This window comes from Tursiops truncatus, chromosome 15, assembly GCF_011762595.2.
Source record: "Tursiops truncatus isolate mTurTru1 chromosome 15, mTurTru1.mat.Y, whole genome shotgun sequence".
NCBI lineage: Eukaryota > Metazoa > Chordata > Mammalia > Artiodactyla > Delphinidae > Tursiops > Tursiops truncatus.
Genome location: NC_047048.1, coordinates 16434537 through 16459757, shown reverse-complemented (window position 1 = coordinate 16459757; position 25221 = coordinate 16434537). Strand labels below are relative to the sequence as shown.

The following is a 25221-nucleotide window of genomic DNA, read 5'->3' as shown; positions in this document are numbered from 1 at the left end:
GGGGGTCTCGCGGGCCGGAGGAAAGCAAGAGGGCGCGAGCCGGCTTGGCGCGCGTGCGCGTCGCCGGGGAAAGGGGAGGGGGAAGAGCGCCCGGGCGGGAGCTCCCGAAGGAGGGGGAGAGGAGGGAGCGGCGGCGCGAGCTGTCCGCGCGCACCGGGGCGTTTAGCTCCGGGCGGGAGAGGCGAGAATAAAAAAAGGTGAATCTCGCGCCCCTCGCCTTTGGAGTTGGGAAAGAGCAGCGCGGGCGCTCACGCGCGCCAAGGACTTATGGTCTCTAGGTCTCAAGGAGCCCGAAAGGCTGCCAACCGCTGTCGCTTCACAATGAGCGTCTGAAGCGCTGGGGGTGGAGCCGAAGAAGCAGAGAGGAAGGAAGAGCCGGCCGCCCCGCCTAGGCCGCCGGCGTAGCGTCGGGATACCTCCGCAGTCGTGTGAGAAGTCACGACGAAGGGTACAGTTCTTCCGCCATTTGGGGGCCCATGGGCGGAGTCTTGAGTGCAAAAAGAAATCCCGCGACTAGACCAGGGACTTATCCTAGGCTTGTGGTACGTTGCATGGGGCCCTTATCTGCTTTACATAAAAGACTGATAGGCATTAAAGTTATCAGTTTGAGTATGCTGATCGTTGGGGATAAATCTATGCCTAATTCTAAATTATTTTAATGATTTTCAACCAAATGGTTTCTCCATGCCCTAGGATGAACCCTTAAACTATAGTAACAGAGACTGAAGGCCATAGTTCCTAGGGTCTAGTTCAAAATCCTCCACCCAACTCCGCAATGAAGGCAGCCTTCATTCATTCAAATTAGTTGGGCATTAGGACATTAGGCTAGGTGCCTCGGATGTAACTAATTAAACCACTTCTTGCTCTCAGGGAGTTCAAACTAATGGTAGATTCAGAGAATTAGATGAGATCTATTAGGTGAAGCACAGGGCACTATGATAGTACAGCTAATTCAGCTTTGGGTGATGGATTTCTAGGCAGGGGAAATAGGATATGACAAGGTAAGAAAACTTCATTATGTCGAGTATAAGATAAGAGGGAGGAATTTTAAAAAAAAAAACAAAAACACAAAACTGGAAAGGTAAGTAACCAAGGACCAGAGTTTAAAAGAGATGTGGAGGGACTTCCCTGGTGGTCTAGTGGCTAAGACTCCACTCTCCCAATGCAGGGGGCCCGGGGTTCGATCCCTAGTCAGGGAACTGGATCCCACACTCCACAACTAAAGATCCAGTATGCTACAACGAAGATCCTGCACGTGGCAATGAAGATCTGTGGTCCACAACAAATACGTGCTGCAGCCAAATAAATAAATATTTTTTAAAATAAATAAAAGGCACTTCCCTGGTGGCACAGTGGTTAAGAATCTGCCTGCCAATGCAGGGGACACGGGTTTGAGCCCTGGTCTGGGAAGATCCCACATGCCGCAGAGCAACTAAGCCTGTGTGCCACAACTACTGAGCCTGCGTGCCACAACAACTGAAGCCCACATGCCTAGAGCTCGAGCTCCACAACAAGAGAAGCCACCACAACGAGAAACCCGTGCACCGCAACGAAGAGTAGGCCCTGCTTGCCGAAACTAGAGCAACTAGAGAAAGCCCGCGCACAGCAATGAAGACCCAACCCCCCCAAAATTAATTAATTAATTAATTATTTTTAAAAAAGAGACGTGGACATCATCCTCAAAGCAGTGGGGAGCCTTTTACAGAAAATGAAGAGAACATATTTGCATTGTTAAAGGATTACTGTTTCTTTGCAAAGTGGGGAGTGGAGTGGAGTGATGGGTCTGTGGTCTTAATCCTGGCAAAACTTTCAACATGTCATCCTCTCTTCACTCAGGCATTAGCATTGGAACTCCTCCAGCTCCCAACTCTCCCCTGAACATGCACACACTTAGCTAAAAGTCTACCTTACTCTTTGGGAACTATTCCTTCGCCCCACCTCTCTCCTAGCTTTTTAGAGTGTTAGGTTCCCTCCCTCTGTGTTTGGCCAGCAATTTTCTCCACTGTATTCTGTGAGCTCCCTTTCGTTCTGTTTTCCTGCTGGTATCAGCGCCCTCATGGCTGGGATCTTATTCTTGCTGCTCCTTCTGTGACACCTGGCACAATGCAGGCAGTCAATTAAACACCTATGAAGTGGATGGATCCAAGAGGTATTTTGAGGACCATGTCTCCTGGTTGTCTGAATAACTGTCTAGTTCTTTCCTGGCATTATGCCACCTCCCCGGCCTCGTTATGGGCACTCCTGTCTCCCCACCCACATTCTGCTCCCACACTCTGTTTTGTCTCAGCCTGTTAAACTCCCATTTCCGCAACATGCCTTGCCCTTATTCAGCTCTGCCTGTACATGTGCTGTTTCTTCACCTACTTCTCATTCTTCAAGCTCAGGTGTCAGTCCTTTCGAACATCTTGTTATTGACTCCCTCCTCCAGGTTCCCAGAACACTGTGATTTTCTTTTTTTTTTTTTTTTTGGCTCCCCTTTCCATTGGAGCCTAAGGTCATTAAGGTCAGGGACTGTATTTTACTCATTTCTCTATACTTCCTGTCTAGCTCAGTGGCTCGCACACAGTCATTCAATAAATTGATAAATGAATGAAATGTCTTATTACCTGCAGTTTAGAGATTATATCACTGTGATTTGCTCTGGAGTGATCTCCAGGGTATACTGTTAAGTGAAGAAAGCAAAGAGTATAAACTATGCTTCCTGTGTGCAAGGAAGAAGGGGAAATAAGAAAACAAATATATCTGCAAATTCTTCCAAAGAAAAACACAAGAAGGGTAAACCAAAAACTAATAAAATTGGGCACCCATGAGGGGTGAGAGAAGATGAGGGTTCCTTGGTTGTTGGGTTACATCCCTCTTTTTGAGGGAAACAACAGTGCCCTGAATGGGGAAAGGGAGACACTTCTTTGAGCCTTCTCATATAGTTTTGACTTTTCAAATAATGGTCAACATATTTAAAAAATTAAATCAACAGAAACAGAGTACGTAAAATCTGAATACAGACATAAATAAATGAACCCAACACTATTTTAGATAAGTAAAAATAACACCCTTGGGCTTCCCTGGTGGCGCAGTGGTTAAGAATCCGCCTGCCAATGCAGGGGACATGGGTTCGCGCCCTGGTCCAGGAAGATCCCACATGTCGCAGAGCACCTCAACCTGTGCACCACAACTACTGAGCCTGCACTATAGAGCCCGTGAGCCACAACTACTGAAACCTGCATGCCACAACTACTGAAGCCCGCGCACCTAGAGCCTGTGCTCCACAACAAGAGAAGCCACGACAATGAGAAGCCTGCGCACCGCCAACGAAGAGTAGCCCCTGCTCGCCGCAACTAGAGAAAGCCCACCTGCAGCAACGAAGAGCCAACGCAGGCAAAAATAAAAAACAAATAAATTTATTTAAAAAAATACCCTGAAGGGCAAAAAAATAGAACTAATTCAAGTAACTTTTAAGCACCTTCTGCTAAAGAAAAAAAATATCTGCAAACCTTGAATTCTTCTTAAGTCAGTTTGCTCTAGTAGTAAGGGCATGGCAATTCGGAAATTATTTTGGGTGTATGGTAGGATTGAGCACATGAGTAAATATGCAGACTGGTTGGGAGCGTTCTCACTGAGGAAGTAGGGAGAAGCAAATGTGGAGTGAGAGGAGTGAGCAAAAACTGTGGGGATTGGAATGGGAAGCATCAGTATAAATTTTTTTAATTTATTTATTTTTATTTTTGGCTGCGTTGGGTCATCGTTGCTGTGCACGGGCTTTTTCTCTAGTTGGGGTGAGCGGGAGCTACTCTTCGTTGCGGTGCATGGGCTTCTCATTGCGGTAGCTTCTCATTGCAGAGCACGGGCTCTAGGCATGCGGGCTTCAGTAGCTGTAGCACGCGGGCTCAGTAGTTGTGGTGCACAGGCTTAGTTGCTCCGCGGCATGTGGGATCTTCCCGGACCAGAGCTCGAACCCATGTCCCCTGCATTGGCAGGCAGATTCTTAACCACTGCGCCACCAGGGAAGCTCCAGTATAAAATTTATGGGAAAAAATTAGGTGGATAGCCAGACTGATATTTACACAAGTTCCCAGATCTTGTTTACTAAATATTCCACTGAAAGAAACCAGGGCTCCTTGAAGAAATGGCTGATTCCAGCCCGGACAGGCGCGAGGAAGGTACCAGATGAGCTTGGAACATTTTGTTGTGCCAGAAAATAAATACTAAAAACATTTATAAGCGCATCAAAGAGCCACTGGAGCCATCTTGAGGTGGCCAAACCTGGCACAATTTGAGCATTGAAACAAATAAGGATAGTGAGTGATTATAGCTCATTGAATAAAAGAATCCATGCATCCATACTGTTAACAGATATAAACATACATGCAGGACTTCCCTGGTGGCACAGTGGTTAAGAATCCGCCTGCCATTGCAGGGGACACGGGTTCGATCCGTGGTCTGGGAAGAGCCCACATGCCATGGACCAACTAAGCCCGTGCAACACAATTAATAAGCCTGCGCTCTAGAGCCCGCTAGCCACAACTACTGAGCCCGCGTGCCACAGCTACTGAAGCCCACGTGCCCTAGAGCCCACACTCCACAACAGAGTAGCCCCCGCTCGCTGCAGCTAGAGAAAGCCCGCTTGCAGCAACGAAGATCCAATGCAGCCAAAAGTAAAATTAAATAAATAAATAGTGCATACACTGCTAAAAAGAAGAAACGTAGAAATGACTGTGTTTTTCAAAAATGTCCACGGCATGAAAGGCAAAGAAAGGTTGAGGAACTGCTCCAGATTAAAGGAGGCTAAAAGTGACTAACAACTAGATGAAATACTTGATCCTGGCCTAAATCCAGAACAAAATTGCTATAAAAGACATTGTGGGAAACTTGATGAATTTGGAATATAGACTATGAAGTATTACATCCATGATAAATTTCTTGAATGTGCTAACTCTGTAGATGTGTAGGAGTATATTCTTAGTAATTATACACCAAAGTATTATGGGGCAAAGGAACATGATATATGCAGCCTACTATTAAATAGTTCAAGTTACATATATTCTTTATACACCCACAGAGAAAATGATGAAGCAAATTGGCAAAATATTAGTTGTTTGTGAATCTTGGTAAATGTTATACTATAGTTCTAGGTAGTAGCCTTTCAACTTACCTGTAAATTTGAAATTTAAAAAAAAATTTTTTTTTTTGACACTCAGTTTGTGGGATCTTAGTTCCCCAGCCAGGGATTGAACCCCGGCCCTCGGCAGTGAGAGCACCGAGTCCTAACCACTGGACCACCAGGGAATTCCCTGAAATTATTTTTTTAAAATAAGGAATTAACATGTAATTAAATAAGTTAAAATTATTTGATACCTCTAAAGTTAAGGAAAGGAATAAACCACCTAATTATATTTACTAAACACTCATAAACTCGTTGATAAATTAGGTGAAGAGTTTTTAGCTCTTGAGAGTACCCTTAGGCAGTACCCCAGTGTTCACTGCAAAGTAATCCCACTTTGAGGTTCAGGTGTTACTAGACTCCATTGATACAAAGAGGCCACATTCCTCACTTAAGACATGTTAAGAGAGAGTGGCTGGAACAGCAAGAGACATTCGTTATGATGAAGCCCAGCTCTACGACATCTCCCCGACAGATATCCCACAGGGGCAGTTTTCCTTCACAAAGGCCTGCACGGTAGCAGAAAGAATAGAGAGTCTGTCCCGGGAGACAAGAACTCTAGCTCTGCCTTTGTCTCTTATTAGCTCTACCGACGAGGGCAAGTGATTGGACTTCTGGGGCCCCAGTCTGAATCTGTAAAAGGAGGGGCTGGATTAGAGGAAGGATCCCATACTCAAATTCCTGCATGAGACGGGTAATAAAATAGGGTGAAACAAAGAGGCACCGTGAAACTGGAGAGCATGTGCCCTATCTAAAAGGGGTGCTTGCTTCTCAGCTCCAACCAACGAATGCCAGGCAGGGATGTGTCCCAGTGTTGCCAGAGATCTTGATTTAAAAAAAAAAAAAGAAGCAGCAGCCAGAAGTTTGGATTTTTAAAAATAGAAATCTCCCAATTTTTCTCTTCTTTTTCGGGGGAAATATTTTGTGTGCCAAACAATGTATGTGTGCAAGCCGCAGTGTGCAGCCATCAGGTTGGATGAACCCCAGTGTCTGCTGTCCTCCTTCACCAAAGTCTTTCCAATGCCGCTCATGCTATCCAAATATGGTATGAAGACCTGCTTCAGCCTTCATCAGAAGAAGGTAGGCACACCTTACTATGCCTTTGCAATCAGTTTGGAGAATAAGCTCCCTTTCTGAGCATATCTTGCACTTCCTTTCCAAAAGAAGACTCTGGATTTCTCATTTCCCTCCCGATGGACCACTAGGCCCAGATCTCCATGACTGCATCCTTCAGGAGGAAAGTAAGGGCAAGAGCGATGACACATTAACAGATGCTCTACCCACATTTTCCCACTGGATTCACTGGGTTTCTCTATCTTCCTTAGGTGTCTCAGAAGTTCCATCACCTTCTTTTGGCACCTGCTCATCAAACATTTCTTCACACTGCTTCTAGGACCTGGCTCTCTCATTTGTCCCCCCTGACCAGTCTCTCATGTTTATCTCTGTCCTCCTGAACATAGACTCAAAGATTGAGCTCATTTTCTCTCACACATTCAAGCTAACTCCTTCCATCTCCTTCCAGGAACCTCTCCATTCTTCAAAAACCATCTTTCTCTCTTGCTAGTGTCTGGCCCCCAATCCCTTTGCACTTTCCTGGGCTTTGTATTTCAGTATTTACATATCATGTTTTCATCTCTCCCCCACCTTCCAGTAATCCAGAGAACAGTGGGGTCTAGCACTCCTGCCTCCTGGGAGCTCCAGCCCACTTGATCATAGGGACTATGCTTCCAAGTCTACCTCAAGGACAGGAACCCAGTTCTCTGTGGCACCTCTTCCCTGTCCCCTCCATCTGCTGCTTTTCAGATCTTGAAGACTGGGAATACATAAGGATGCTAGAGTAGTTTCTCCTTCCAAAGAATCAATTGTTTAATTTTCTCCTCTCCCTGTCCAGAATCCCAGGATTTCCACAAGAAAGGCAGCGAAGTTCCTGCCCTTCTCAAGCTGCCCTGCCCCTCCTAGCCATGTCACCATGTCCCCAACTTTTATTTCTTGTCTCACTCTAGGGTCTTCACGTTGTTCCTTCTCTACCCCCAGATACTTCTGTGCTTCTTTAATTTTTTTTTTTTTTTTTTTTTGCGGTACGCGGGCCTCTCACTGCTGTGGCCTCTCCCGTTGCGGAGCACAGGCTCCGGACGCCCAGGCCCAGCAGCCACAGCTCACGGGCCCAGCCGTTCCGCAGCATGTGGGACCCTCCCGGACCGGGGCACGAACCCGTGTCCCCTGCAACGGCAGGCAGACTCTCAACCACTGCGCCACCAGGGAAGCCCTTCTGTGCTTCTTTAGATGTAGAAAATCACACAGCCAGGGCAGTGCTGCTCATCAGAACGGTCAGGATGATATTCCTAGGGCTCATCATCACCTTGAAAACCCTGTTGCCACTGCCAGTCTCCTGACCATGGAGGAAGGAAAAAAGTAGAGTCAGTTTCCTGAGACCTCTGGAGCAGACTCTTCGCCCTGGAAACTTTCTCACTTGTTCCAAGGAGAAAGACCTTCCCATAGCTCAGTGTTCAAATCCTTTAGAAATGATCCCTCTCCTGAGTACCCTCCAAATCTCTGACCACGTAGCCTCTTCGTGATGTTGGATGGATGCGTCCACATTCAAGAACTTTCCTTGTCCAACCCCAGACCAAGCCTGAACCAAGCCCAGACTTTTCTCCATGAACACCCTCTTCTGCCTTTCAGACCTGTATTCATTTCCCCAGTGCCCCCCTGTCTCTCATGCCTAAAATGCCACACACTGAGTTACTTTTTCATTCACTTCCCCAGGTGCCCTTTGTTCTCTTTTCTTTGGTTCCTCTTTCCGGTTCTCTGGCAAGTTATACCATCTCTCCTCCTTCAACCTTTCCAATTCTCTTTTAGTTGGATTCATTTCATACCCATGTCCCTTTCTCCTGACTTCTGCTTTCCAAAACGATTTCTTATTTCTAGAAGTAACCTTCTCATCATCCCGTTCTCTCACTCATTCATTCACTTACGCATCAGCATTAACGGAGCGTCTATTATGTGCCCAGCACAACCCTAGCAATGAAGGGTGGATTTGAAGCTGAGAGGCAATAAATTGATAACCGTCATCGCAGCCATCTCTTTGGCTATTCAGCTTTTGTATGCACCCATTTTTTTACACATTAGAACACCCGTGCCACTGTGTTCCCACCTTATAAGATACAGCTACCCCTCATACAAGTGAAGTTCTTTCCTGTTCCCTAAAATGAGGGAACCATCATTGTATAAACTACTGGTTATATGAATTACCCCTCAAATTCAGTCACAGTCCTACAGAATATTCTACTACCTAAGCACTAATTGCAAAGTTAACCCCCAACAACTTGTATAAAAATAAAAATGCGGAGAGAGAAAAAGAAATTGGTTAGCATATACAAATAAACACGTGAATATATTAAGGGAAGAGAAAATATTCCTAGCTTCTACAGTTGCCATTTCTGTAAGTGGTCATGAGGCTGTAATTAATAACTATAGTTCCTTCTTCAAGTATCCAAGCCATCTTTCCTTGGCACTCAGCCAGAATCTCAGATCGTTGGGATTTCTACCTGGTGGAGTGATGCAAAGCTTCATTCCTTAAGGGTCCTCAATTGTCCTGCCTTCTTTTAGTTGTGGTAGCTCTCCATTAACCTTTGTAACTGGGCATGGAAGTAGTGCCCAGAGGCACCCCAGAGAACCCCTGGGTTTCAGACACACCATTCTCACCCCTACTGTGTAGCAGCAACCCAGTCTCCCCTGGTCATAAGTATCAGTTACTCCAGCCAGTAGAGTAACTCCCATTTTTTGCTGATTGGTTCAGTGGCATGAAAAGTCCAAAATAGCCCAGCGGAAGTCCCATCTTCCAATTCAATGGAATCATCCTTGTGTGCCCTAGTGGAAGAATTCCTCCCTTGAGGACTAAGTCCTCCAAATCAGCAGAGCTCAAAGTTGCCAAGATGAGAAGCAAAAATTCTACAAGTGGGTTATGAAGTATAATAATGAGAAGAGCAAGATTCATTTCCACCCATTGATTCTCAGACCCATGTATTCTGGCTTTAGGGGAAACAGCATCGTATAACGGTCTCTGACTAAAGTATACACTCCATGCTGTAAAAGAGAGCGCCATCCTTTCAGGGTGTGGCCGCCCAAGTGATGCCATGATTAGCCCTTAGCCCTTACAGTTAGCCCTTCTTGCCATAATGTTCTCACTCCATGGACTGGGGAGCCATTGTGGGGATCCTTCCATTTGCTATCAAGGTCTATTCTAGTTACACTCTCAGGAACTTAGAAATAACCGCAGGGTGGGACTGTGGATCAGCTGAGCCCTCTGTGAGTTGGGCTAAGACTCCATCTATTACCTGACCACCTTAAGCCCCCACTTTGATTGGTGAGCCACAGTAGCATTTGTATCCCCAGGAGTTATCAACAATACATAGCCAGTATCTAGTAATCCTCAGAAGGTCTGGGTATTTCCTTCTCCCTAATGTACAGTCACTCTAGTAAATGGGCCACAGTTCCTTTCTTGAGGACGCCCAACCTCCCCTTCAATCAAAGGATTCTGGATCTATGCTGACTTAGGTCTGGAAACTGGGAGAGAAGCCAGGGCTCTCCACTGTGGTGACTCAAGTTAGGTTTTTGGCTACCAGAGCAGGCTTTTTTCCCCCTGTTATATAGACCAAGCAAATTTTTAGTAGGCTTCTCATCTATTTGTTCTTAGGAACATGGTAACCAATTAGCCACTGCCAAAGATTGCTGTGGGCCAAGGCATTCCAATTAATGGTATATCCTGCTGCCCTTTACAGCAGATGCATCCATCTTGTCTTTGGTAGTAATATACTGTCATTTGGCCTCTGCTACCTCAGGTTCCCATTATCCCCATTGAAATCAGAGAGCCCATCTCAGCAGTGGCATCCTCCATGGTAGTACCTGGCTTACACAAACACACAGCAAAACGGAGCTTTCAATAATGAGGTGTTGGGACTTCTCTGGCGGTTCAGTGGTTAAGACTCCGTACTTCCATGGAAGGGGGCGTGGGTTCAATCCTTGGTTGGAGAACTAAGATCCCACATGCCACTTGGCGTGGCCAAAAAAAAAAAAATGCAGGTGTTTTCCTCACTAATGTATTACTCAATTCCTTTGTGAAGGAAATATCTTATAGGCCTTCTCACGGAATGTAATTAGGTGGTGAATATTTTAATTGCATGTGATAAATCTACTCCAAAATTCCTATCTCTATTCCCTGCTCTACATCATGGCAGGAAAGTTCTGGCATCTCAACTTCACTGAAGGTAGGCCACTGTTAAGTTCACATTGCAGTCAACTTACTATGTAAACTGTTAAAGAGCGACCTGCAGCTATATGAGCCAACACATTGAATCCAGAGTCTCTAGCAAGTACACCCATATCAATGAATTCAACCCAACCCAGGGCTATACTTCGCTCTACTTGGTCTAACACTCTTAGGATCCCCTTCTGCACAAATTCCCCAGGTTTCTGCTGATATATATTAGCAAAGTCTTGCAGTTCTTTTGCTGTATAAATTATTTCCTCCTGGGTTATAGTGTGCACCTAAATCCTCTGGAGCCCACCAAGATTTGACCCTTGTTATGGATCTAATGGCAACAGGTGGTTTTAAGGAGGATGAATATCCCCTTCCAAGGAATCCGTCCCAGGTGAGGTTATCACAGAGTTTTCAAGCAAGGAACACTAGTGTCCTTAGACGTCAGAAGGCAAGATAGTTCTACTGGCAAGGGAGGCCCAGAAAACTTGTGTATTCAAGATTATCAGTTTCATCATGGTTCAATATAAGACATCCCTATTCCAAGTTTCAGGATCCCAATCTTTCCCAACCAGTGTCCAGAATTACATATAAGAAACTTGTGAGACTGTGAATGTAACTATTCATATGTAATTCATCAACTCATAGAATTCATTTTTAAACCAGCTTAAATTGAGGTATAATTAAAATACAATAAATTGTACAAATTTAAAGTGCAAAATTTGGTATGTTTTGACATATGTATACAACCATGAAACCATCACCACAATCACAATAGTAAACATATCCATCACCTCAAATGTTTCTTTGTGACCCTTTGTAATGTCTCCCACCTGACCCTCTCCAGGCCCCCCATACCCAAGCAACCACTGATCTGCTTTATGTCACTACAGATCGCCCGCGTTTTCTAGAGCAGGAGTTGGCAAACATTTTCTGTAAAGGACCAAACAGTAAATATTATAGGTGTTGTGGGACAAGAGGCAAAAATGAGGATACTATAGGTACTTGTATAACGAGAGAGAAAACAATTTTTTGCCAGATTAAAAATATAATAACAGGGCTTCCCTTGTGGCGCAGTGGTTGAGAGTCTGCCTGCCGATGCAGGAGACACGGGTTCGTGCCCCGGTCTGGGAAGATCCCATATGCCGCGGAGCGGCTAGGCCCGTGAGCCATGGCCACTGAGCCTGCGCGTCCGGAGCCTGTGCTCCGCAACGGGAGAGGCCACAACAGTGAGAGGCCCGCATACCGAAAAAAAAAAAAAAAAAATATATATATATATATAATAACAATGAGTACAATTTTTGTAATATAAGTCTACTAATGAAAATAATGGAATTTTTTTGTATAACATTTTGCTTAATTGGGGTTCAAAGTGAGTGTTCCCTATCATCAAAATCTATCACAAATGTTTATATGTTAATTCAGATTTGTAATGATATTTTTAATCTGTGTCTTTCACACAGACAGGTACTGCAAAATACAGGTATCAATCCACAAGCATTTGATTGTTTTTTAATAGGATGCTTATTTTTTTTAATCTTTTTAAAATTTTTTATTTATTTATTTTTGGCTGCACTGGGTCTTCACTGCTGCATGCGGGCTTTCTCTAGTTGTGGCGAGCGGGGGCTACTCTTCGTTGTGGTGCACAGGCTCCTCATTGTGGTGGCTTCTTTTGTTGCAGAGCACAGGTTCTAGGCACGCGGGCTTCAGTAGTTGCAGCACAGGGGCTCAGTAGTTGCAGTGCGTGGGCTCTAGGGCGCGTGGGCTTCAGTAGTTGTGGTGCATGGGCTTAGCTGCTCTGCAGCATGTGGGATCTTCCCAGACCAGGGATTGAACCTGTGTCCCTGCATTGGCAGGAGGATTCTTAACCACTGGACCACCAGGGAAGTCCCAAGCATTTTATTTTACTTGAGCATATTCATCATTTGGAAAGGCATTTAAAGAATTCTATTAGATTTTTTTCTTGATATTTACTTTTTAGCATGTCACGACATTGCAGATTGATCACTTCCAATTGAAGGTTATGTGGAATAGCCTCAATCACACTGTTAAATGGATTCTGAAATATGGAAATTTCCTTTGTACTGCCTGTATTAAAATCCTAAAAAATGCCGCTGGAACTGTAGTAGTTTGAGCTTGGAAAATAATAGCTATTACAAATTTGTGGGGGAATGGAGATCTTGCTTCTTGTTTTAACTTTTGACATCATGTGTATAATGCAGCTTGTCATTACTTGTGATTCAGACAATGTTGTCATTGAAATTACTTTACAGCATCATAATTTATGTATATAAATGCTATTTTGCCTTGTAATTTTAGGTTTAATTCATTAATAAACATTGTCAAGTCTGCAACAAAAGCTAGTTACCAAAGCCATTCAGTGTTGGATAGTAGTGGTTGAGTTTGATTCTTTTCATTCAGAAAAAATTTTAATCTAAGTTGTGAATTCAAAAAACCACAATAAAGCTTTAGCACTGCTAAGACATCAAACTGCTATGGGGTAGGGTAAGACAGGATATTCAGCTTCCATTTCTAACAAAAATTTATGATGGTTAAGTCCACAACAGCAAATGAAGTTCACAATTGACAGTACTAGTTTCATATCATATAATAGATTCAAATAATTTCTGCAAAGTACCTACTGATGAATAATACAATTAATAATTATAGGCTTTAAATACCTCACATTTTCACAAGCTTTGTAAATTTGTCCAACTAAGGCTTTTTCTACTCCACATATATTTTTACCAACATCAGTTGTAACATATCTTAGCAGATTCCACTTCAGTTTGTACTGAATTAGTGTTTTCTCAATTTCTTTAAACATGTTCTTACCTGTACTTATTTCACAGACTATTCATAGAGGCTAATTCTTGAGTTACTTCAAACATTGATCCCTCAAATAAACACACTAACTAAACAGTATTGGTAACATCTGTTAAATCATCAAGAGCCAAGAAAAACCACTTGAAAGCATTCCCTTGTTTTGTTTTGTCCATGCGACTTGTGGGATCTTAGTTCCCCAACCAGGGATTGAACCCAGGCCCTCGGCAGTGAGAGCATGGAATCCTAACCACTGGACAAGGGAATTCCCATTCACCTTGGTTTATTTATTTTTTTTGCAGTATGCGGGCCTCTCACTGTTGTGGCCCCTCCCATTGCAGAGCACTGGCTCCGGACGCGCAGGCTCAGCGGCCATGGCTCACAGGCCCAGCCGCTCCACCGCATGTAGGATCTTCCCGGAATGGGGCACGAACCCGTGTCCCCTGCATCGGCAGGTGGACTCTCAACCACTGTGCCACCAGGGAAGCCCTCACCTTGTTTTTTAATTGTCATTCATGTTGCTCCCAATTTCTTCATCTCTTTTGAGCAACTATTCTCACCTAATGACTAATAGTCTAAACAAGTCTATTTTCTCTGAACACATTTCTTTGGTTACTGCAATCAACTATCATCACTGTCTCAAGAACTCCTTTCATCCTGAAACATTGAAACTCTGTACCCATTAAAAAATAAGTCCTGGGCTTCCCTGGTGGCGCAGGGGTTGAGAGTCCGCCTGCCAATGCAGAGGACACGGGTTCGTGCCCTGGTCTGGGAAGATCCCACATGCCGCGAAGCGGCTGAGACTGTGCGTCCGGAGCCTGTGCTCCGCGACGGGAGAGACCACAACAGTGAGAGGCCCGCGTACCGCAAAAAAAGAAAGTCCCCATTATCTTCTCCCTCCAGCCCCTGGCAACCATCGTTCTATTTGTTTATTAATTTGACTACTCTAGGTGTAACTGAAATCATACAGTATTTATCTTTTTATGATTGGCTTATTTCACTTAGCACAATGTTCTCAACGTTCATCCATATTGCAGCTTCTATGAGAATTCTATTCATTTTTCTGGCTGAATAATATTCCATTGTATGTATGTATTCCTTCTGTTCTTGATCTCTAATTTAATCCCTTTATGCGTGGAGAACACACTTTGTGTGATTTCAGTCTTTTTAAATGTACTGAAGTTTGTTTCATGGCCTAATATATGTTCTATCAAGAAGAATATTCCAAGTATACTTGAAAAGAATGTTTATTCTGTTGTTGGGTACAGTGTTCTACAGATGCTTGTTAGGTCTAGTTGGTTATGCATCGTTCGAGTCTTCTATTTCTGTTAATCTTCTGCCTACTTATTTTTTTTTTTTTTTTTTAATAAATTTATTTTTATTTATTTATTTTTGGCTGCATTGGGTCTTCGTTGCTGTGTGTGGGCTTTCTCCAGTTGTGGCGAGCGGGGGTTGCTTAGCAGTTGTGGCACACAGGCTTAGCTGCTCCGCAGCATGTGGGATCCTCCCGGGCCAGGGCTCAAACCCGTGTCTCCCGCACTGGCAGGCAGACTCCCAACCACTGCGCCACCAGGGAAGTCCCTGCCTACTTATTGTATACGTTACTGAAAGTGAGGTACTGGAGTCGTCAACTATTATTGTTGAACTGTAATCTCTCTTCAATTCTGTCAGTTTTTGCTTCATGGGGTTCTAATGTTAGGTGCTTATATGTTTTTAATTATTATATCTTCACAATGGTATGCTTTTATCATTATAAAATGTCCTTCTCTGTCTCTAAAAACATTTTTTTCTTTAAGTTTATTTTGCCTGATATTAGTATAAACACTTCAGCTTTCTTTTGCATTGTATCTTCTATGATATACAGAGCGGGCCTTGGGCTGTGTTTTGTGAGGGAATAGCGCCCCCTGGGGAAATAAAGGTAGTGCGGAGGGTGAAGACAGACACTAGGTCAAGGATGTCAGAGGACTGAAAGGCAGCAAAATACTAGACTCTTCTACACTCAAACTTGAGGAATCTGGGGCCTGGTGGTTCGATCTGAGGGCATCCTGGGTCCTGAAGAGGGGACCAAAGGTTTGCTTTGTGACAACTGTCTGGACTGTCCTGACAATCTCTTTCTCATCTCTTCTGACTGCAGATCTGTTCTCCAGAGCACAGGGGTGGCACTTCGTTCCCCTCTTTCTCTTGAGAGTGAGGCCTTGTTCATATGTAGCCATGGGGCCCAGATCAGGGGCTAGCACAGAAAAGGTGAACCAAAATGACTTTAAATGAATGACATTCACTGAATCTCACCCCAGTGCCTTCCTCGAAGCCCTGCATGAAAGCCTCTAAACTTTGGCCGAATGCTTAATTAATTCTTACTAACAGCATGATGAGAGCAGAATTCAACAAACTGAGAGCCCTGGGGCTGAACCTAGCCAGCAAATATTATGTTTGTCCTACAAAGTACTGATCAGTAAAGTGTTTTATAAAAACCCAACATACCGGGCTTCCCTGGTGACACAGTGGTTAAGAATCCGCCTGCCAATGCAGGGGACACGGGTTCGAGCCCTGGTCCAGGAAGATCCCACATGCTGCGGAGCAACTAAGCCCGTGCGCCACAGCTGCTGAGCCTGCGAGCCACAACTACTGAAGCCATGTGCCACAACTACTGAAGCCCGTGAGCCTAGAGCCTGTGCTCCGCAACGAGAAGCCACTGCGATGAGAAGCCCGCGCACCGCAACAGAGTAGCCCTTGCTCACCACAACTAGAGAAAGCCCGCGCGCAGCAACGAAGACCCAACGCAGCCAAAACAAATAAATTAAATAAATAAATTTAAAAAAAATCCAAACTACCAAGATCAGGAGATTTCACAATAAAATCCAAATTTCTGCTTCTCTTGAAAAATCGGCTCTGGCAACACTGGGCCCATATTCTGAGAGGCTGCCTCCTGAGATAGGGCAAAGCTCTCCAGTTTGTCACATTTCCACATCCCCTGTTGCCTTTCTCATTTATCTTGCTTCACTGCATTATTTACTCATGACTGCCTCCTGTAGGCATTGTCTTGTGATCCCTAGACTAGAACAAAGGGGTGTCTCTCTCCTGACCCCCAATAAGACACTGGGAAGTGAAACATTATTCCCAAAAGTGGTTACCCAGGTCAAAAGGAAACAAGTTTTCCTGTTAAAAAGAACGTGACTCAGAGCAGAAATCCCAGTAGCCAGGTCAGATATTCCCCTGGAAAGATCCAGTGGCTGCTCCCCAGAGGCCAAGAAAACACACCCATCATGTATGTACCAAGCCCCTCCTGCTGGTTCACCCCACCCGCTGGAGAGTTATATAGGATGATCCCAATTAGTAGTAAACTAATATACACATGCCAGAACAAAAACCAAAGGCACCAAAATGTTAAAAGTGTTTGTTTAAAAATACAGGTGATTTTATCGGTTTTACACTTTCTAGTATTTTCCAAGTGTTCTACAAGAAGGGTGACTTTATAGTCAGAAAAAAATTTTTTTTCTTTGAAATATCACTGAGGTTGCACTTATGAGTTATTGGTGGGTCTGCCACACCTCTCGACTACATGCCCCTTCCTACCACATTCCATACCTCCCATAGCCCCAGCGCCTGGACTGAACCCAAGTGGGGGCTTGACATCCGTTAGCAATGCCCTTAGCTTTTCATTGGCCATAGCCTTTCTCTCTGCCTGACTTAGACACACCATGTGGTCTTTAGAGTAAAGGTTTGGGCTGTGCAGCCACTTTCTACCCCAAAGAAGGCTGCCGCTTGTTTTCAGACTCCAGAATTTGTTTCTTAGACTGAGATGTGCCAAGACAAGGGCTAGGAAATCTTGTCCTGTTTTCTTGGGGAGGCCAGCCCAGGAATTGTGGCAGAGATTCCAGGAGAGGCATCCATAACTTGTAGCAGGAAGATAACAACTTGGGGCCTGAGTTTCTTTCCTACACTAAGGTGGAGAGTCATGGAGTGAGAATTCGTGACAGTCACAGAGGGATGCAAACGACCTCGGGAAAATAACTTTCCTTGTATTTTAATTTCCTCATCTGGCAAATGTTGACTACAACACCTGAAAGTCCTTTCAAGTACTAGCATCATATATTTCTTTTATATTTAAAAGCTGTATGACCTCAAGCAATTAAAACTCCCTGATGTTTATGACAACGTAACACATTGCATGCTTAAACAGCTTTTTACAATTATGCTGTCACAGATCTTGTTCAATCTTAGTGTGCCAGTGATGTAGCCATGGAGAAATGGAAGCTCAGAGAGGTTGAGAGAAATCTGCCCCAGATCACACCTACACAGAAGTGGTGGCAGAGGAACCAAAACCAGGTTCTGGCCCTGCATCTCCCACTTCACTCTGTCCTTCCTATCCACAAGGTTGTCACCAGCCCAGGAAAGGCAAGCAAGCCATGGAGAGCATTACATATGGGTGTCCTCAATGCTCTAAACCTCTTGATACCTCTGTCCATATGGTAGCTGTAGCTTTAAGAAAATGCCAAACTGTTTTCCAGAATGGTTATGCCATTTTACATTCCCACCAACCGTGTATGAGTTCCAGTTCCTCTACATCCCGCCCCCAACACTTAGTACTGTCAGTCTGCTTAATTTTAGACATTCTCATAGGTATATAGTGGTATCTCATGGCTTTAATTTTTATTTCCCTAATAACCAATGATGTTAAGCCTCCTTCTAATGTGCTTATTGGCCATTGATACATCTGGTAAAGTGTCTGTTCAAATCTTTTACCCATCTTTAAATTGGGTCGTGTTACTTTCTGAGTTTCGAGAGTTCCTTATATATTCTGGATACAAGTCCTTTGTCAGATACATGATCTGTAAATTTCTCCCAGTCCTAGCTTGTCTTTTCATTCTCTTATCAGTGACTTTTGAAGAACAGAAGTTCTCAATTTTGATGGTCCAATTTATCTTTTTTTTTTCTTCTTTGAAGCATGCTTTTGGTGTTACATCTAATACATCTTTGCTTAACTCATGGTAACAAAGATTTCCGACCAATGTTTTCTTCTAACAGTTTTATAGTTTTAAGTTTTACATTTAGACCTTTGATCCATTTTTGTTTTATTGTGGTACATAAGATGAAGTTTATCATTAAAAAAAAAAGACACTATTTTTAAGAGTTTTTTTTTTTTTTTCTGGCTGCACCCTGCAGCTTCTGGGATCTTAGGTTCCTCAATGAGGGATTGAACCTGGGCCCTCAGCAGTGAGAGAGCAGAGTCCTAACCACTGGACCGCCAGGAAATTCCCATTAAGAGCAATTTTAGGTTCACAGCAAAATTGTGCAGAAGGTACAGAAATTTCCCATATACCCCCTGCTCCCACACATGTACAACCTCCCTTATCATCAACGTCCCCCCACCCCCTGTACATTTGTTACAATCAACAAACCTACATTGACACATCATCACCCAAGGTACATAATTTACATTAGGTTTCACTCTTGGTGTTATACATTCTATGGGTCTGGAGGAATGTTTAATTACATGTATCCATCATTATAGTATCACAGCCAGTAGTTTCACTGCCCTAAAAATCCTTTGTGCCTCACTTATTCTTCCCTCCCTCTCCCCCAATCCCTGGCAACCACTGATTTTTTCAGTCTCCATAGTTGGGCCTTTTACAGAATGTCACATAGTTGGAATCATACAATATGTAAACTTCTCTTCTTCGGAATGCATTTTAAATGTCCTCCACATCTTTTCATGGCTTTTTTTTTTTTTTTTTGGTTGCGTTGGGTCTTCATTGCTGTGCGCAGGCTTCCTCTAGTTGTGGTGAGTGGGGGCTACTCATCGTTGTAGTGCGTGGGCTTCTCACTGCGGTGGTTTCTCTTATTGTGCAGCACAGGCTCTAGGCACACGGGATTTAGTAGTTGCAGCACTCAGGCTCAGTAGTTGTGGCTTGTGGGCTTAGTTGCTCCGTGGCATGTAGGCTCTTCCCAGACCAGAGATCGAACCCGTGTCCCTTGCATTGGCAGGCAGATTCTTAACCACTGCGCCACCAGGGAAGTCCCAGTTCATTTCTTTTTAGTGCTGAAAAATACTCCATCATCTGGATGTACCACAGTTTACTTACCCATTCACTTACTGAAGGACATCTTGGCTGTTTCCAGGTTTTGGCAATTATAAGTAAAGTTGCTCTAAGTACCCACGTGCAGGTTTTTGTGTAGACGTTAAGTTTTCAACTCCTTTGGTAAATACCAAGGAGCATGACTGGTGGATGGTATAGTAAGAACATATTTTGTTTTGTAGATAATTGCCAAAATTGTCTTCCAAAGTGGCTGTACCATTCATTTTGCTTTCCCACCAGCAATGAATAAAATTTCCTGTTGCTCCACAACCTTGCCAGCATTTGGTGTTGTCAGTGTTCTGGAATGTGGTCATTTTAATAGGTGTGTAATAGTAATCACTACAATCTATTTCCAAAACTTTTTCATCACCCAAAATAGAAACTCTTTAGCTATTAGCAGTAATTCCCCATTTCCCCCGCCCCAGCCCCTGAAAACCTCTATTCTACTTTTTGCCTCTATGAAGTTGCCCATTCTAGATTCCTCATATAAATGGACTATCAGAATATTTGTCCTTTGCGTCTGGCTTATTTCACTTAGCATAATTTTTTCAAGGCTGTAGCATGTATCCGAACTTTATTCCTCTTTAAGGCTAACAATTATTCACTTCATGTATATACTACATTTTATCCATTTCTCTGCGGGTGGTATTTGGGTTGATTCCATCTTTTAGCTACTGTGAGTAATGCTGCAATGAACACTGCTGTACAGGCATCACTTTGAGTTCCTATTTCCAGTTCTTTTGGGTATATACCTAGGAGTGGAACTGCTTGGTCATACAGTAATTCTGTTTAGCTTTTGGAGGAACCACCAAACTGTCTTCTGTAGTAGCCTTTTTTTTGCGGTACACGGGCCTCTCACTGTTGTGGCCTCTCCCGTTGCGGAGCAACAGGCTCCGGACACGCAGGCTCAGCGGCCATGGCTCACGGGCCCAGCCGCTCCGTGGCATGTGGGATCTTCCTGGACCAGGGCACGAACCCGTGTCCCCTGCATCGGCAGGCAGACTCTCAACCACTGCGCCACCAGGGAAGCCCTAGCCTCACTATTTTACATTCCTACTAGCAACATATGAGAGTTTCAATTTCTCCTCATCCTCACCAACACTCATCTTCTATGTGATAGCAGCCATCCTAATGGGTGTGAAGGGGTATCTCGTGGTTTTGATTTGCATTTCCCTAAAAATTAGTAATGTTGAACATCTTTTCATGTGCTTATTGGCCATTTGTTTATCTTTTCTGGAGAAATATCTTCAAGTCCTTTGCTCATTTAAAAATCTTTTTGTTGTTGTTTTTAAGAGTTCTTTGTATATTCTGAATAACTCATCAGATGTATGATTTACAAATTTCTCCCATTCTGTGGGTTGCCTTTTCACTGTTGGTAGTGTCCTTTGATGCAACTGACTTTTGTGTTGTGTACCCTGTAATTTTGCTGATCGAGTAGCTTTCTTATGGATTCTTTGGAATTTTCTCTATATAGGATCACCTCATCTGTGAGTATTTTACTTTTTCCTTTCCAGTTTGGATGCCTTTTCTTTTTCCTGTCTAATTGGCTTGGCTCAAACTTCTAGTATTATGTTGAACAGCAATGGTGATAACATGTGTCCTTGTTTTGTTCCTGATCTTGGGAGAAAAGCTTTCAGTCTTTCACCAGAGAATGTTGGCTATCAGTTTTTCATAAATACCCTTTATCACGTAACGCAGGGGTCCCCAACCTTTTTGGAACCAGGGACTGGTTTCATGGAAGACAATTTTTCCACTGGTTTGCGGGGGAATGGTTCAGGTGGTAATGCAAGCGATGGGGAGAGACAGATGATGCTTCACTCTCTCGCCCACCTGCCGCTCACCTCCTGCTGTGCGGCCTGGTTCCTAACAGGCCGTGGATTGGGCTCTGGGAGTTGGGGACCCCTGATGTAAAGAACATTCATTCCCTTCTATTCCTAGTTTTCTATTGTTTTATCATGGAAGGGCATTGCTTTTTGTCAAATGCCTTTTCTGCATCAACTGAGATGCTCATATGGGTTTTTCTTTGTCCTATTAATGTGGTGTATTACACTGACTGATTTTCTTACATTGAACCACCCTTGCATTTCTGCAATAAACCCTTTTGGTCATGGCATATAATCCTTCTAATATGCTGTTGAATTTAGTTTGCTTGTATTTTGTTGAGAATCTGCTAAGAACTTCTATCTTTCCATCCACTTAAGTGTGTTTATATTAATTTCATGCAGTAGATTTAACAGCTGCTTTATAGGTTTGTTTTTCTTTAAATTAATTAATTTATTTTTGGCTGTGTTGGGTCTTCTTTTCTGTGCGAGGGCTTTCTCTTGTTGTGGCGAGCGGGGGCCACTCTTCATCGCGGTGCGCGGGCCTCTTACTGTCGCAGCCTCTCGTGGCGGAGCACAGAATCCAGACATGCAGGCTCAGTAGTTGTGGCTCACGGGCCCAGTTGCTCCGTGGCACGTGGGATCTTCCCAGACCCAGGCTCGAACCCATGTCCCCTGCATTGGCAGGCAGATTCTCAACCACTGCACCACCAGGGAAGCCCCACTTTATAGGTTTTGATATGAGTTGGCATGTCAATGGACTTTTCGCTTGAGAATTGGTCACATGGTAATTCTGGAAGATATCTTGGACATTTTGAATATTATGTTGTGAGACTCCAGATTCTGTCTAAATCCCCTCAAGAATATTTTTGTTTCGGCAGGCAATTTAACCTGTCAGAAAGATAGGGTTCCTTAGACGTTTTAGCTGCCTGTGCCACCACTACAGCTCTAGCTCTATGACGGGGCCATACTTGGGCCAAAATAGGAAGAGAAACAGAATGGTGATTCCCCTTCTTTAGACAAGTGTCCCCTTTTCCTGGTTCCTCTGCCCAGACAATAATAGTTTTAGCTGCTAGAGCTAAAGTGCTGCAGCCTTGCAACTTTTGCCTGCTCTTGGGGGCCAGCAGAGGAAAAAAAGAAATGGATTTCCTATTATATTCTCCAGCTCACAGGGTCCCTTTTCCCGGTCCTCTGGCCAAAGCTAAGCTGGGTTCTTTTGGGGGTTTTGCAGCCTGACCTCAGAGGTGAAAGCCATGAAGAAGGAAAAACACCAGGAAACTCAGCCCTGTAGGGACTGCATAAGTTTTGACTCCCCCTCCCTAATCTGACTTATTTTTCAGAATCCTCAGGTAACTTTTTGTATTTTTTCCAATTTTTGGTTATAATCAGTTGGAGATAGGCTGTAGTGGGCTTAAATCTTGACCAGCACCAGAAATTGGGAAGCAACTTCTGAGAACTCATGATCTGTGCTTTCACACAATTTCACAAGAGCCAATACTGTTGCTTTCCATCTACACTTGCATAAACTGATGCTAGGAAGTTGCATCTGAGAACTGTGAATTTGAGCTTGCTTTCACAAAAATGACTGTCTTAGCTACATTTTCTCAAATTCATAACAGGAAAATTTATGAATCTAAGCTTAGCTTTCACAAAAACTGTTTCATTCTTATTTCATCCAAATTTGCTTGAACATACTTTTGAGACATTTTGATTGGAGTTTCTTTTAACAAAAAGTGTTTTTTATCCTCTAGGTTTGCTCAAACTCCTGCTGAAGTCTTGAAAACTTTTGAATCTGACCTTATTTTCATAAAAGACTATTGTTTCAGCTAGATTTGTACAACTGAGAAATTCTGTGAACTCTTGAGAATTTTGAGAAAAACTTGTGAAGTTGAGCTTTTCACAAAAACTGAACGGCGTGGGACTTCTCTGGTGGTCCAGTGGTAAAGAATCTGCCTTCCAATGCAGGGGACGGGACTTAGAACCCTGGTCAGGGAACTAAGATCCCACATGCCGTGGGGCAACTAAGTCTATGCGCCACAACTACTGAGCTCGCGTGCCTCAGCTAGTGTGCCTGCATGCCGCAAACTACAGAGCCCACGTGCTCTGGAGCCTGCACGCCACAACTAGAGAAGAGAAAACCCACACGCCACAACTGGAGAGAAGCCAGCAAGCCACAACAAAGAGCCTGAGTGCCGCAACTAAAACCTGACACAGCCAAAATAAATAAATAAATAATCTTTAAAAAAAAAACCCTGAAGGTCGTGCATTGGCAGAGGTCATATTTTGCCTCCCTCCATAAGGCCAGGCTGAGGCAGAATCATGTTGAACGTATTCTAGGCCTCCGTCAATAATGCCATGTGGGGCTTCCCTCGTGGAGCAGTGGTTGAGAGTCCGCCTGCCGATGCAGGGCACACGGGTTCGTGCCCCGGTCCGGGAAGATCCCACATGCCACGGAGCAGCTGGGCCCGTGAGCCATGACCGCTGAGCATGCGCGTCCGGAGCTGTGCTCCGCAACGGGAGAGGCCACAACAGTGAGAAGCCCGCGTACCGCAAAAAAAATAAAATAAAAAATAATGCCATGCGGTACAATTCCAGGTGGCACCAATCACTCTGTCTGTATCTAGGGCAGGGATTGGGGCAAATCTGGTCCGTGGATTGTTTCTGTACAATCAGTTAGCCAAGACTGGATTTTACATGTTTAAAGAGTTGTTCAAAAGAAAAAAGGTGTATGTGACAGATCACATGTGGCCTACAAAGCTTAAAGTATTTAATATCTCGCCCCAGACAGAAAAGGCTCTGACAACACTGTTCAGTGGTTACCAGTTCTAGACTGGAAAATGGAAAGGGGCTTCTTGGAAGTGGGCAACACAATGACTCTACCTTCTGCCAAAGGATGCTAAACTGGCCAAATTTAGTACGGGGAAGCCTAGTCTAGAGATGCAGATTCTTCAGCCTTTCCATCACCTCTCCTCCCTGGTTCTACTGCCTCCGTGGCCACTCCTTTCTTTGGCTTCCCTTTCACCTACCACTCACATGTTGAGAGTTCAGTCATTAGCTGCCTCCTCCTCTATGCTGACCATTCCTGAACTATAATTATCACTAAGTACAACGGTTAAGAGCTAGGATCATAGGGTCAGGCTGCCTTATTGTGCCATCTATCTACCGCGCTTCCTAGTTATGTGATCTCAGGCAAATCACTTAACGTCAGTTTTCCCAACTATAAAATAGAGATAACAGGGTTATTCTAGAAGGATTAAATGAAGTAAGGCATGTAAAGCACCCAGCATGTGAGCAGTCAATAATCTGGCTCTGATAAATGTTATGCACTACTGTACTTTTGACAACCATTTATAAGCCACTCAATCCGGTATCTTTTGTTCTTTTCCTTCTGCGACAGACTAATAATTGTGCCCCCATGGTCCACTCTCTTCTTTTAATAATATAACCCCCAAGTTTAAATGAACACACAACCATCCAGATAGAGGCATTTTCGCCTTCTCCACAGGATGGTAAGAATTTGAGACTAGGTTCTAGCCCATGGGATCAGGGTAATTTCCAGGCCCTCTATTTTCTCTTCCCCTTCCTATGGGCCTGAACAATGATGTGGGGCTGGTGCACTAGCTTCAACCATACAGATGAGAACCACCACCTAGGGGATGGTGAAGCATTAAGACAGTAGGACCTTGAGTCCCCAGATGATCCTGTAATATAGTTGTTTGAGCCAGGGCTCAAACAAGGGCCACTCACCTACCTCTGGACTGTCACATGAGAACTAAACTATTTTGTGTGAATCATTGCTTTGGAGTCCGTTTGTTAGAGCAGCTTAATAGTCTAATTAATATGCATCCCAAACCTTAACCTCCAACTGCCTTGCTTATGTCCCAGAGGAACCTCAAACTCAACATTCGTAAAACCAACCTCATTATCAAACCCACTCTGCACCCCTGCTCTTCTTGTATTTCTGTACACACAGACTAGCCCAACAATTTCTTGATAACATCCCTATTGTCAATTTATCCCTTGAGATATCTGTCGCTTTTACTACTCTCAGATTCAACCTGTCACAGAACCCCACAGCTTGACACA

General features: G+C 44.0%; 1 long non-coding RNA gene across 1 annotated transcript; it reads left to right on the top strand.

The window, feature by feature from the left end:
- The first annotated feature begins 417 nt into the window (after positions 1–417).
- Positions 418–23370, top strand: LOC141276475 (uncharacterized). The gene is made up of 2 exons (XR_012326063.1): positions 418–542; positions 22887–23370. It is a non-coding gene; the product is annotated as an uncharacterized lncRNA (long non-coding RNA).
- The last annotated feature ends 1851 nt before the right edge of the window (positions 23371–25221 follow it).